We start from the raw sequence: 14,329 nt of genomic DNA, 5'->3' as shown, positions 1-14,329 counted from the left end.
CCGCCCGCCCGCCCGCGCCGCACCTTCTTATAGCGGAGGCGGGGCTTCCCCGCCCCCGGGCGCTCATTGGCTGGGCCGGACGCTCCTGGGCGGGCCTCCGGGCTCCGGCCACGCCCCCGTGAGCTCCGCCCTTCGGGCCCCAGGCGGTGCCGCGGGCTCCGAGCGCTTCCCGGGGGTGTTTGGGCCCTTTGCAAGGGGTTTGGGCTGACTCTCCCAGGCTGAGCCCCGGACTGGCTGGGGCCAGGCTCCAACTGACCGGAAGGTGAGGAGCCCGAGCTTTAGGTCCCCGGGGCTGCAGGATCACAAGCCCAAGCTCTTTTTTTTTTTTTTTAAACATTTTATTTATTTATTCATGAGAGACACAGAGAGAGAGAAAGAGAGAGAGAGACACACGCAGAGACACAGGCAGAAGGAGAAGCAGGCTCCATGCAGGGAACCTGACGTGGGACTCGATCCTGAGACCCCAGGATCCCGCCCTGGGCCTCTGCAGGCCCTAAACCGCTGAGCCACCCAGGGATCCCAAGCTCTTAATTTTCCAGCTGGAAACAGAAGCTCAGGGATGGAAGTGGTTTCCTGGGAACACACAGCAAAGCTTTCAGAGAAGCGACACAGAAGGAACACTCATCGGCTTTGTGATTGCCACCACCGCACCGGGCACGGGCACCTTAGCGGTGCGAGGTCCCACGGAAAGTCAGCTGCTCGTCCCCATAACCCCAGGGGAACTAGTTGCTCCTCCACCGGCTACCACTGACTTGTCGGTGGAAGCATGTACTGAGTCGTCATTAAAGTAATTTATGGGCATGTCTCCTGAAGGACTTGTTCATCTTCATGTCCTCAGCACTTGGCCCAGAGCCTGGCCCGGAACAGGCTTTTAGTACAGGCTTGGTGAATGAAGAAATGATCAAATGAATTAAAATTCGTTCACTTAAGCTGCAGTTTCTTCATCTGTAAAGTGGGGGCAACAGCAGCGCTGACCCCCCTGGGTTCTTGCGAGGGTTGAATGAAGCAAGACCTGTACAGCTGATGTGGGAAAAAAAGGCAGATAAAATTAAATCTCCTTATAACCTGCAGCCCGTTGACAAATACTTGAGATAGTGAGATCCGCAGATTATAACATTCCTCCAGGATCCTGTGAGTCTTCTTTAACATATGAAAGTCCTTTTGGAACTTCCCTTATCTTTACTTATCCCAACCCCAAGGTGTCTAATCACTGCCCCCTCACAATCCCGGGGCAGCAGGGAGCAGCAGGCAACCCCTCTTTCTGCCCATGGGTCCTGACCCCGTGCTTTAATAAAACCACCCTTTTGCACAGAAGATGTTTCCAGAATTCTTTCTTGGCCATAGGCTCCTGGACCCCACCAACCTCATCAACACACCAGCATTCAAAAAAACTACATCACAGTGCCTGGCACACAGTAGGTGCTCAAGAATGTGTCCCAGATGAATGAACGGCTGGTTTTAGTTCTGTCCTTAGGGATCTTCTGATGGGGATGTGCACCTTCCCTTGATAACAGTAACCATTTGTATCTTTAGAGAGCTTGACATTCCATGAACATCCTAGTGGGGGCAGGACAAGGATTAGCAGCCCCATTTTGCAGATAAGGAGACTGAGGCACACCAAGGACAAGTGGCCTTCCCAGGTGATGCACAACCAGAGCTGGCATGTGAATGCCTGTGTCCTTAAAGCAGCTGGAGCCTCTCCAGGTGGCTAGGAGACAGCCACCCGAACCTTGCCCTGCACTTGTTTGCTACTCTGCCCCTCCCTTCTCTGGCTTGTCTCCCCTGCTAGTGTCCTTGGGACTTCCTGGAACTTGGGTTTATCCAGTTGGTGCAGAAGGGAGAACCTCAGAAGCCCAAGTTCTAATCGTATCCCCACCACTGGCAGACACCATGACCATGGGGTGTTGGGAAGGGGGGTTGTCACTTGATTCCCCAGGGCCTCCGTTTTCTGCTCAGTGAAAGGGAGATTGTAATCCTTGCCTGGTCACCCTGAGAGCTTGTGGCAAGGTCGCAAGTAACCATGGATGGGATCATATTTTATGCAAAGTGTAAAAACTGCACACTGGAACGGAATCCCCTGAAACTCTCTCCAATTCAGGCTTTGCATGGAAATTCCTAATCCTGGCTGCACCTTGGACTCACCTGGAAGTGTGTGTCAAGGGTGGGGTGGTGGGAGGGCCTTTGAAAAATACTAAATCTCTGACCCCACACAAATCTCCTGACTCAGACTCTGTGTGGATATTTTTGAATTGTAGGAATTTGTGTTTTTAAGAAGCAATCCTGTTGTTCTGACAGTGTTGGTCTAAGGACATCAGCATTTGGGAGCCACTGTGTCACTAAACGATTTTCTTTTCTTTTCTTTTTTTAAAATATTTTATTTTTTTCATGAGAGACACAGAGAGAAAGAGAGGCAGAGACACAGGCAGAGGGAGAAGCAGGATCCATGCAGGGACTCGATCCTGGGACTCTGGGATCACACCTGGGCCAAAAGCAGGCCCTAAACCACTAAGCCACCCAGGGATCCCCCGGTTTTCTTTTTTTTAAAAAAGTGTGCATGTGAATAATGTTTAAAAAGTTCTTTAATTTAGTCAACAGATATTTATTGGGCACCCACTCTAGGCCAGACATTAATCTACTAGTGGATTTGAAGCTTCAGGAGTCAAGTAATTCTCTGAGAATCTAATGAAAGCTGCAGACATCATGGTCACAAACTATAGAATATAAATGCAGCAGGCTAGCAGATCTCTGGGGGATCTCTGGGGTCCTCAGGGGTTCATGGAGTTCGGGTTAAGGACACCTGTTAGTACTTGAGGACTTATAGGAAAGAATAAGCTAAGTAAAATAATTATCTGGGGGCAGCCCGGGTGGCTCAGCAGTTTAGCACCCCCTTCAGCCCAGGGCGTGATCCTGGAGTCCTGGAATCGAGTCCCACATCAGGCTCCCTACATGGAGCCTGCTTCTCCCTCTGCCTGTGTCTGTGCCTCTCTCTGTGTGTTTCTCATGAATAAATACATTAAAAAAATAAAATAAAATAATTATCTGTATGTTAGAAAGTGGTAGGTACTATGGGGAAAAAAAGAAGAAAAACAGAGTCGGGAAGAGATGAGGGGTGCGGGGAGGGCAGTTTGTAGTATTGCACAGGACAGTCAGGGTAGGCCTCGCTGAGACTTAGATTCGGGCAAAGACTTGAAGGAGGAGAGGGCAGTAGCCATGTGGGATCCGTACCAACAGAGGGGACAAATGGAGTGTGTTTCTAAAACTGTAGCACCGGAGACCAAGGCAGCACCACCACCGAGGACCCGTCCCAGACCGGGAGTCAGGTTCTGAATCAGAAGCTGGGCTGGGGCTCAGAGAGCGGGGCTTTAATCAGCCCTGCAGGTGGTTCTGAGTCCCTAAGTTAGGGTAAAGCCTCGCACTAGGAGTGAGCAAGAGCCCCGGAGGGTATGGCTGCAGGCAGGGGGAACACGGGGTTGGAGGAGGTGAGAGAGGGAGGAGGGAGGCGGGAGGAAGATCACGCGGGGCTCGCAGGGGCCTCATTAGGCCTCCTAAGGACTTTGGCAGCTGAGTGACATGATCTAACTTAGGCTGTGGAGGCAGGGCTCTGGGCGGACCTCGTTGCTCCCAGCATGTTCCATGAACAGCTCCCTTGCTCTGCCTTGGACTGCCCTGTGTGCACATGCATTTCTTGGGGGCTCCTGCTGTTCCTTCTGCCTGGAATGCTTTTCCCTGAGACGGCCACACGAGTCACTCCTTCACTTTGTTCAGATCTCCATCTCAAAGTCAGCCCCTCTTAGTGACCTTCCCTGGTCACCCTCTGTCCCTCTCTATCCCCCTCTCTGTTCTGCTTCGCTTCTTAGCCTTTACCAGCCCTTGGCTTTATTCGAAAGAATGTCTCCCCACTAGCAGTTCGGCTCCCGAAAGCAGAGCTCTTAATTTTCTCGTTTTACACAGTATTTCTGAGGCATCAGAACAGTACTTGGCACATAGAAGGGACCTAAATATTTGCCGAATGAATAAATTAGGCAGAGTAGAAGTTATTGTCCTTTTTGACAAAGAAGGAAACTGAGGCCCAGGAGGTTGGCGGAGGTCACGAGGTGTGTGTGGTGGAGCCAAAATTGGAAGCGAGAAACCCAGTTCATTGTCGTGGTTTCCCCAAACGTCCCAAAGTTTTTGATATGCTTCCTTAAATTTCCCTCCCCTTGAATGTGGGCTGGACACAGTGAGTCACTTCTGACAAAAAGAATACAGCAGAATTGACGGTGTCATTTCCAAGATTAGATCCTAAAAGATACTGTAGGTTTCTCCTTGCTCTCTCTCTCTCTCTCTCTCTCTCGAATCACTCGCTCTGGGGAAGTTAGTTGACATGTCATGAAGACATCAAGCAGCCCTTTGGAGAGTCCCACATGGCTGGAAACTGAGGCTTCCTGCCAGCAGCCCGCGAGGAACGAAGGCCTTCTGCCAACAGCCATATGTGTGAACTGTCTCAGAAGCAGACCCTCCAGGGCAAGTCAAGCTTTTAGATGTCCACAGGCCCAGCTGACATCTTATTTGCAACCTCACAAGAGACCTTGAGCCAGAATGACCTAGCCATGCCATTCTTGGCTTCCTGAACCATAGAAACTGAGATAATAAATGTTTGTTGTCTTAAGCTGCTAAATTTCGGGGGTAATTTTGTTATGCAGCAGTAGATAATTAATACATGAATATAGCCCCCCTAGTCTGTAAATCAGTTACCAAGTGCTCTTTGGTACCTCAGATGCCACTGGATTGTGCTCCTCTTTATGGTAGAGATGGAGTCTCTCTCCTCTCCAAAGCCCCATTGCCTGGCACAGGGCCTAGGCTGTACCAGAGTGTGGTGCGAGGTTGGGATTAGCCATCCGGATCCAGGAAAGGAGCTTGGAGTGCAGGGAGGGAGACATTCCCAGCATAACACAGATGTCAAAGATGCAGTTAGTCCTGGGGATGTGGGGCTGGGAGGTGAGTGGCAGAGACATCATGGAGGAAGAAGCCTTCCTGGATGGGCAGGATCTGGACAGATGAAGATGGTCGGGAAATGAGCCTTCTCAAGAAAGAGCATAGATTTTTTTTTTAATTTTTATTTATTTATGATAGTCACAGAGAGAGAGAGAGAGAGAGAGAGAGAGAGGCAGAGACACAGGCAGAGGGAGAAGCAGGCTCCATGCACCGGGAGACCGATGTGGGATTCGATCCCGGGTCTCCAGGATCGCACCCTGGGCCAAAGGCAGGCGCTAAACCGCTGCGCCACCCAGGGATCCCAAAGAGCATAGATTTTTAAGTGAAAGCACCAAGACATGCATGTACAGGATGAAGTCCGGGAAGTGTCAGGTAGCTGGGTGGGGCCAGAATAATGATGATTTGTGTCTGGAGAGGGAAGTCAGGCTTGGATGGTGAAGGCTCTTGAAAGTCAGTGCTCCTGACACTGAAGATCATCTGTGAAGAGTGTTCTCCATCTTCTCTCAGCAACCCAAGAAGGAGAAAAGGCAGGAAGTATTTCCCGTTTTGCAGACAAGAATTGAGAAAGAGAGGGGCTCCTGGGTGGCTCAGTGGTTGAGGGTCGGCCTTTGGCCCAGGATCGAGTCTCACATCGGGCTCCCGGCAGGGAACCTGCTTCTCCCTCTGCCTATGTCTCTGCCTCTCTCTGTGTGTCTCTCGTGAATAAATAAATACAATCTGAAAAAAAAAAAGAATTTAGAAAGAGAGAGAAGTGAGTCAATTTGAGTAGTGTTGAATAGCTAGCAAGTGCAAGGGCAGGACTTGAACCTGGGTCCTTTAATTTCACATCCTACACTTACCTGCTCAAGCAGGGGATGGTCAATGACTCCTTGGGTAAGGAGGGGCCATAGAAGTGTTCTGAGCAATAAGGATCCTTTTATTGGAACTTTCTCTCCTGCCAAAGGGAGGGACAGAATGAATTTGAGGCAAACTGCTGGGGCATAGCAACAGACTCATTCATTCATTCATTCATTCATTCATTCAAAAAAATATTTATTGAGCCTCTACTGTGTGCCAGGCACTTCCTGACGTCATGGAGCTTACAACTTAGTGACAAGAAGAACCAAGTGAAAAAAAAACAAACTATTACAAACTGTCTAGGGCTAGGAAGGAAGGAAGTAAGCAAGGTGATGTGAACTTGCTTTAGAAAGAGGGATCAGGGCTGGCCTCTTGGATGGGTGACATTAAATTGAACCTGATAGAAAGAAGGAACCAACCCTACAAAGAACAGAGTGGAGACGTTCTGGGCAAAGAAGCAACACGACCGAAGTCTCGAGTAGAAATAAATAAGCTGGTGGGTGTGAGGAACTGAACAAAGGACCTGAGGCTGGACGGGGTGAGCTGAGGGTCAACGATCAGACTGGTAGGCAAGGGTAGGGTCGTGTGGGCGCTGTGGAGCTGAGTCAAGGAGTTGGATGCATTTCAAGTGGGATAGGAAGCCATGGGAGCCAGGAGGCTTCTTGTGCCCCCATCAGGACCAGAACCCCGGGACCCCATGGGAGAGGGAGATTAGGGAGGGGCGGGGTGGGGGAGGGGAAGGTGTTCAGTCACTTCTAGTGGACTCACATTTAATAACAGTAGGGAATTAAATTTTAAAACCAGGGGGATCCCTGGGTGGCTCAGTGGTTTGGCGCCTGCCTTTGGCCCAGGGCACGATCCTGGAGACCCGGGATCGAGTTCTGCGTTGGGCTCCCGCATGGAGCCTGCTTCTCCCTCTGCCTGTGTCTCTGCCCCCCGCCCCCGTGTCTATCCTAAATAAATAAATAAATCTTAAAAAAAAAACAACAGCACATAAGGACCACTCTGTGGTCCTTAAAAATCCCCCGTGGAATTTATTGCATTTACATTCTGGCATGTTCGATCTGTATAGTAATAGATATGCTTGTAGGCACTAGACAGTAATACACAGTATGGGAAAAACCATACATTCTATAAAAAGCACAAAATAAAGATAGTGTTTAGTATTACTCTTAAATACGTAAAAGAAAGAGCTAAGGGCAGGAGTCAACTAGTGCCCACGTGTGTTTGTGTGAAGCTCCCCACCATGGATGCTGCTGGTGCCCGGGCTGGACCCCCTTTCCAACGCCTCCCAGCTGCCCAGATGTTGTCTGCCGTCACAGCTGCCTCCTTCTCTTGCAAATTGCCCCCAGCCAAATGGAAGCCTCCTCTTTGCCCACCACAGCCCTTGCCAGTCCTGGGGACACACAGACTAGTCCCCTTGCCTTGGTGTGAGACTGACGCTGTGGGGGTGACTGGTGCTCCAGAGCTCCCTCAAGGCCAGGCTGGAGCTGAATCTTTTCTTGACTTTCTCTTTCTTGCAACCTCTTTTTCCAGAGCTGTGCTTCTAGGGGATCTGACCGGAGACCCTCCTTCGAAATGCATGCCTGTTAGGTGCCAAGTGTTGACATTCATTGCCTTATTTAATCTTCAATAAGTCAGGGGGATCTGCTGAGCTCATGGTGACACTCCTTCGCTGAGAAGTACCCTCTCCTCACCTACCTGTGGGAATCCCCACTGATGCTCTGTGACCCACATTTCCTGGACGTTGCCCCTGCGCCACAGACCACAGTGGGCCTTAGCCCAAGCTGGGCTGGATTCTTTCTCCCAAGAACTTGGAATTGGGACTGAAAGATAGAAACTAGGCTGAGTGACTCTGGGACGGTCGCACACTAATCTGCATGGGAGCTATGGGGGCAGCAAGCTTTTGCTGGAGGCACCGGGTAAGGGGAGAGACCCCGTGTGCAGAAGGAGAAGGATGAAGCCAACCTGTAGGGAAAAGAGACCAGAAGGGAGGTGGAGAGGGAGTCCTGCCTGGCTTCCTGATGGCTTTGCAGGCACAGGCCCAGGCTCCTGCGGCCCTCTGCCCTGGAGTTCCAGGAGTGTGCTGGCCTCCTCCGGACATAGACCTGAGGTTGCATAAGCTAGCTAGAGAAGCAAACAGTATTGGCTAAGATGAGAAATTTTATCCCCATTTTACAGGTGATGAGAGGAGTGTCAGGAAGGTTACATCACCAGCTGATGGGAACAGAGCCAGAAACCGATGCGGCCTAGACGCACAGCGGGGTCTGACTCAGTCCCAGCTCAGGCCACTCCACGGCTCACCCGGCCTCCCCAGTGCTCATGCCTGCCCACCGGGGCCAGGGCTCTCTGGGCCCGTGAATGGGGCACCTCTGAGCATCCAGACACTGGAATTCCTTGGGTTCAGGAATCCCCGAGCTGCCCAGCGAGGGTGTCACGTCACCCTGGAAGCTGCCACTTCTGACTTGGCAGCTACAGGTACCCTGTGAGCAAATAGCCTGTGCCTAGCTTTAGAGCCAGGCTCAAAGGATGGTCTCGGAGCCCCGAGGCTGACCTTGACTTCTGATTGCTGTGTAGCTGGGACTCTGAGGCCCTGCACGTCTGCGGGAAGGGGGGTTGCTGAACTGCATTTTCTCACTAGCATCACCCATCCCTTAAAAACCAGACTGATAAACGAGTCAACGCTGAGCCCAAACCAGGCATGATTAATCATTTCCTTTTCCACGTAGCTCCTCCTGCATCCTGTGTGTGAGTCATTTCCATGTCCCTACACCTCACGTGGTGCCCAGAATGACATGGGTACGGGGGCACGAAATGGGTATGGGGGCTGAACAAGTGACATTGAATCTTGCACTGTTGGATGTTGTGTCCACTCGGTCCTCTTGCTGACACTTAAAGCAGCATGGGGGTAGGGCCGAGTTTTATTATTTGGTGTGGGAAGGGCCAGGAGAGCGCAGGTGCAAAAGTGTGTGCTCTGCAGACACTCAGGAGTCCCTGGCCTGAACTCCCTCCTTCCAGCTCTGCCTTTCTGGATCTGGAAATCTTGTGCAAGTTATTCTTTCTCTCTGAGTCTCCATTTCCCCATCCGTAAAATGAGAATGATAATAACTTCTGACCATGTACTCAGGAAGGCCAAATGGGATAATATACCTTAAACTTACATCACTGGCTAACACAAAGTAGGGGCTCGGTAACATTAATTTTGTCCACTTTGGTATTTCCCCCAGTGCCTGGCACGTGGCAGACATTCAGTAAGGCTGGGTCACCTTCGGGCCATCCTGGACCCTCCAGGCCTGGCCAAACTGCCAACATACTGCAAGCGTATGAACGGAGACACCAGTCGCAGAAGAAGGTAGCAGCTGGGCCAGCCAAAGTGTAGCAGAACAGGACAGGGAGCGATAAACGATTGCTGCGGTAAGCCCTATGTTTTGAGATACTTGTTACCCAGCAAAAGCGGACTGAGACAAACAGTGAAGTTATAGGAAGGGTTGAGATGGAGCAACTAGAACCAGCACCTCCTCTCTGTGTCTCTTGTCTTTGCCTTTCTTCTTCTTCTTCTTCTTCTTCTTCTTCTTCTTCTTCTTCTTCTTCTTTTTAACGTTATCTTCTTTCTCTTTCACAGCACACTGATTTTTTTTTCATGGTGTAGAAAACATGGTTGAGTTTTATACCTTGCATTTTCAGCTAATGGAGAAAAATGGACTCTTTTCTCTGCATCCCGGGTCTAAAAATTCCAGGGAAAAGACTCATTGGACCAGCTTGGGTCAAGCGCCTCCTGGGACCAATCATCTGGTAATGAGGGGTGGGGGGGTGGGCAGGATCATGAAACGTATCCTTGGTGACAGGTGCTGAGTACAAGATGTGCCAAGCAGTGTTCTGAGGCTTCACGTGTGTTGACTGATTTTATCCTCAAAACACAGCAACCGTATTGGAGTTGTGATGACCTCTACTTTGAAGTGGGGAGATTGAAAACTGAGGCACAGAGGGCTGAAGTAACTTGTCCGGGGTCACACAGCCAGAAAGAAGTGTGGCCAGGAATCATACCAAGACTGTCTGACTCCAGAGTAACCATCTGCCCTGCTCCGCCTCTCGTATTGAGCTCCTGGGGGATCCCATGTACAGAAGGGTGGGTGGGGTGGAGGCCCTTCGAGGAAGGAGCTGGAGCGCTCAGCTCAGAGAAGGGAAGGATCTAGGGTCCCTTCATCACACTCCCTTCACATCACTAAGTGGCTGTCAAGAGGCCGTGAGAGGGGGAGGTTCTGAGTGACCTCTGAACAAGAATCTAGGATCAGTGAGGAGACATCACCAGGAAGTGGGTTTCAGCTCAATGCAAGGAGTTTCTTCCGAGTCGTGGTGTCTGGGGATGGGAGGGTAGCCCCTCGAAACAGGAGAGCCTGGTTGCCAGAAGTTGGAGGAGCTCCCTTGCCAGGGGATGGCAGCGGGGTTCCCTGGACTCTGCCTCTGAAGGTACAGCTCAGCTGAACGAGTGGGAGACGCTCAGCGGGCAGACGGCTGGACTGGATCAGTGGGTCCCAGATCTTTGGATCAGTAAACCATCTCCTTCCAAATTTTAGGAACTGACATAAGATGACCATTCTTTTTCCCCCACCAAGTGAGGACATATAAAATAGCCTAATGAGCCAGCCAAACAAACCAAAAACAACTACTTACTACCTGTTTCACTGCTGCTTGAGAGGAAGGCCATTTCAACACCAAAATATCCAAATGGCAATTATCTCAGAATAAGTCATTGTTTTGTCTTAAGGAAGAGCAGTTGACAAAGGTACGTAAACATAACAACCACAACAACAAAAGAGGATCTATTAAAAACCAATTTGAAGGCAGAAAAATTGGGCATAACACAGTCTCACACGATCCCATGCTAATATGACCATTTCTTTTTTTCCCCAAGATTTTACTTATTTATTCACAAGAGACTCAGAAAGGCGGAGACACAGGCAGAGGGAGAAGCAGGCTCCCCGAGAGGAGGCCGATGTGGGATTCGATCCCAGGACCCTGGGACCATGACTTGAGCCAGACAGAGGCAGACGCTCAACCAATGAGCCACCCAGGTGTCCCCAATATGCCCATTTTCTTTCTTTTTTTTTTTTAACTTCAATTTTTTATTTTATTTTTATTTTTCTTACATTTTTTTGAATTGGAGTTCAATTTGCCAACATATCGCATAACACCCCGTGTTCATCCCATCAAGTGCCCCCCTCAGTGCCCGTCACCCAGTCACCGCCACTCCCCGCCCACCTCCCTTTCCACCACCCCTTGTTTGTTTCCCAGAGTTAGGAGTCTTCCATGTCTGTCTCCCTTTCTGTTATTTCCCACTCATTTTTTCTCCTTTCCCCTTTATTCCCTTTCACTACTTTTTATGTTCCCCAAATGAAAGAGACCATATAATGTTTGTCCTTCTCCGATTGACTTACTTCACTCAGCATAGTACCCTCCAGTTCCATCCACGGTATGACCATTTTCTTGATACAAGTTTGTCCATTTGAGGATCTGGGATTTCTGGGGCTTTAAAAAATGCCACTTATTGTTAAAAATCCAGTTTCAAGTGAGAATATTCAAGGAAATGGAAGCAATACATTTCCAGTTCTTTTATTTTACAGGCAAACTGGGGCGGGGGGCGGGGGGCGGGGGCGGGATTAAGAAAACAAACAACAGCTTCTGGCTTTTCCAGCCACTTTCCAACTAACTTCACACCAACGCTCTGGCCCTGCTGGCTGGTGGGGTGGGGGGAAGGGGAGCCCAAGAAGGGGCTGCCTGAGGAGTGGGCCCTCCTCGCCCCTGCTGCCTTCCACCTGCCGCCTTCCCTACCCATCCATGCCAGTCAAGGACAGGACCAGCTGGCCCTCACCGGAGGGGACTCTTGCAGACAGTCACAGAGAGGTGTGGCTGGTCTTCATGAACCACAAGACCAGACATCCCTTCCAAAATCCCTGCAAAACCCCTGAAAAATCCCTGCAAAACCCCTTCCTAGTCGCATTACATTCTCATGACTGGTTCTCAGAGTCCCAGCGAAGCCCCCTGTGACAGCCCTGGCTTGGCCAATTTCAGACTCAAAAAGAAGTATGTGAGTGAAGACGGATTCCGTTGTCATTACTAACAGTACCAGTGGTGACCTTTGGTGAGCCCTTTGGGCATCAGGCCACGTGCACGCAGCACCTCACTGAATTCTTAGGCTCACCCTGCAGAGGAGGAGCCTGGGGACCCAGGCAGGTAAACGCTCGAGGTCACACAGCCAGCAGCTGGCCCAACTGGGGTTTCAACTCACTTCTGAAGGTGTGCTAGGGTTTCACTGCTGACTAGCGTCACTAGTGTCCTGTTCTTTATTTCCTTTTCAAAATGTGGAGAGGAAGAGTGGTGGGGTTGGGGTGCGGAGAAACCGGGCCCCTATCTGCCCCAGTCTCCCTTACGATCTGCTGTTTCCTAGCAGATGGGGACTGCTGTGGGATCATCTCCAGTTACTGTGGGTCTGGCCTGTCTCCTTGACTCTGTGGCATAAATTCCCTGGGGGAGGGGGGGACAGGGGGACAGGGCCCTGTGCCCCTTCTACCGCCCAGCCTGATGCTGTCCTGGCTGGGGGCTATGGGATGGGGGTACCCCCGAGCCTGGCTCAGACTTAGGGAGACAGGGTTGGGTCAGCCAGGAAGGGGTAGCAGGGGTTTCCTCTGGGTGGGCCTGCCTGGTTCTTGCTGGGCTGGAAGCCAACCTGGAAAGGAATTTCCCAGACGCGTCTTAATTCTGTCTTATTGTGGAGGGAGCACCGCATTGGAGGAGGATGGGCTGTGCTCTCCAATTCCTCAGAAACCAGCTGCTCAAGGGGAAAGAGGAGATGGGGGTGGAGGTGGAAGCTGGGCGCCTTCATTCCGGGGGAGGAAGCAACACTTTCTCATCAGGGTCTGGTTTTTCCCTCCTGGGAAGAGACCTCACCACCCTCCCATCCACCCCCCCACCCCCTGGGCCCAGGGAAGAAATCTCGGCTTCGCTGGGTGACCAAGCTCTTTAGCCAGTGCTGTGTAATAGAAACAGAACGTGAGTCACATGAAATTGTGTATGTTCCAGTAGTCGCTTAAAAAAAAAAAGTAAAAAGAAACAAGTGAAATTAATTTTAATAGCAAATTTTATTTAACCCGATGGATCCAAAATTACATCATTGCATCATGTAATCAATATAAAAATTAATGAGCTATTTCCCATTTTTATATTAAATCTTTGAAATCTGGTGTGTATTTTATATTGGCAGCATAATTTGGAGTAGCCACACACCAAGTGCTCAGTAGCCACAGGTGGCTAATAGCTACCCTACTGGACAGGGTAGCTTTACAGGGTGGATTCTGGAAGCTTTACACCATGGATTCTAGGAAGATCAGAAAGTCTCGGAACTTCCACCTCCTAAGATTCCCTTCAGAGGGACTCCAAGGTCATCTGGTCTTGCCTGTCCCACACGGGGAAAGGACCTTCCTCCAGGGCACCCAGGGGCCCACTACTCTGAGCCAAGCTGACAGTGCGTCTGTGTCCAGTCTCAGACAACTGCTCGGGCCCAGCACCCCCCCTGCCAGCGGAGCAGGGATGCTCATGGCCACCGTGAAGGTGTAACGCAGGGCAGCAGGGGAGGCAGGAAGACACTGGAAGGAGAAAGGACATGCCCTCCCCCAGTAGACATCCTCTTCTCTGCCACCTTCTCCCCTTCTGGAGGGAACATCACAGTCTGGGCACAGAGTGGGCAGGATCCTTTGATGAATCCCTAAACGTCAGGCCCAACCTCCTCCCTTCTGATCCTCCCCTCGTCTTTGCGTATTTATTGCTGTCTACACTGAGCTAGACCCTGTGCTGGTGGCAGATAAAAGACAGGCCAGACTTCCTGGGGGAAGGAGCAATTAGCTCTGCCTGGGGCAACCAGGGCCGGCTTCCCTGCTGGCCTGAAAGGAGCGGTGGAACTGGGTGTGTGTGTTGAGTGGGGGTGGGGATGGGGGTGGGGGGGCCAATGGAACTGGGTGTGTGTTGGGGGTTGGAGGGGATGGTAGGGGGTAGGAAATGAAGAAGGCCTCCAGGCAGAAGGTGACCGAGAGAGGAGAGGTGTGAAGGAATAGGGCTCCTATTTTCCCAGGGGTGACGGCTCGCTCCTCCTCCAACCCCCGGGTCTCAGTAGCCACCGTGGCTTCCCATGAAAGAAGAAAGATTCCATTTTTGTTTTTATACGTCTGTCCCACTGGAGGTCCTAAGAAGGCCAACACGTGATGGGTGGCTGGAGGGGAAAGAGGGAAGCAGGTGAAGAGGACATTAGGGGAGGTCAAGCCAGCCAGGCAGAGGGATACTGGGACCAGTAGAGGGGCAGGAAGGTGTGTCCTGAGCACGGGCCTTGTTTCCTCATCTCTGCAATGCCACTCACTACCCCCATAGTTGGAGGCGGTATTGCCCCCATTCTACAGGTGAGGAAAATGAGGCTCAGAGAGGCCCAATAAGGGGTTAAGGCCCACTCTGTCTGATTTCAAGGGCTGATCTT

This window comes from Canis lupus, chromosome 15, assembly GCF_003254725.2.
Source record: "Canis lupus dingo isolate Sandy chromosome 15, ASM325472v2, whole genome shotgun sequence".
Lineage (NCBI taxonomy): Eukaryota > Metazoa > Chordata > Mammalia > Carnivora > Canidae > Canis > Canis lupus.
Note: the sequence above shows the minus strand (reverse complement) of the source record.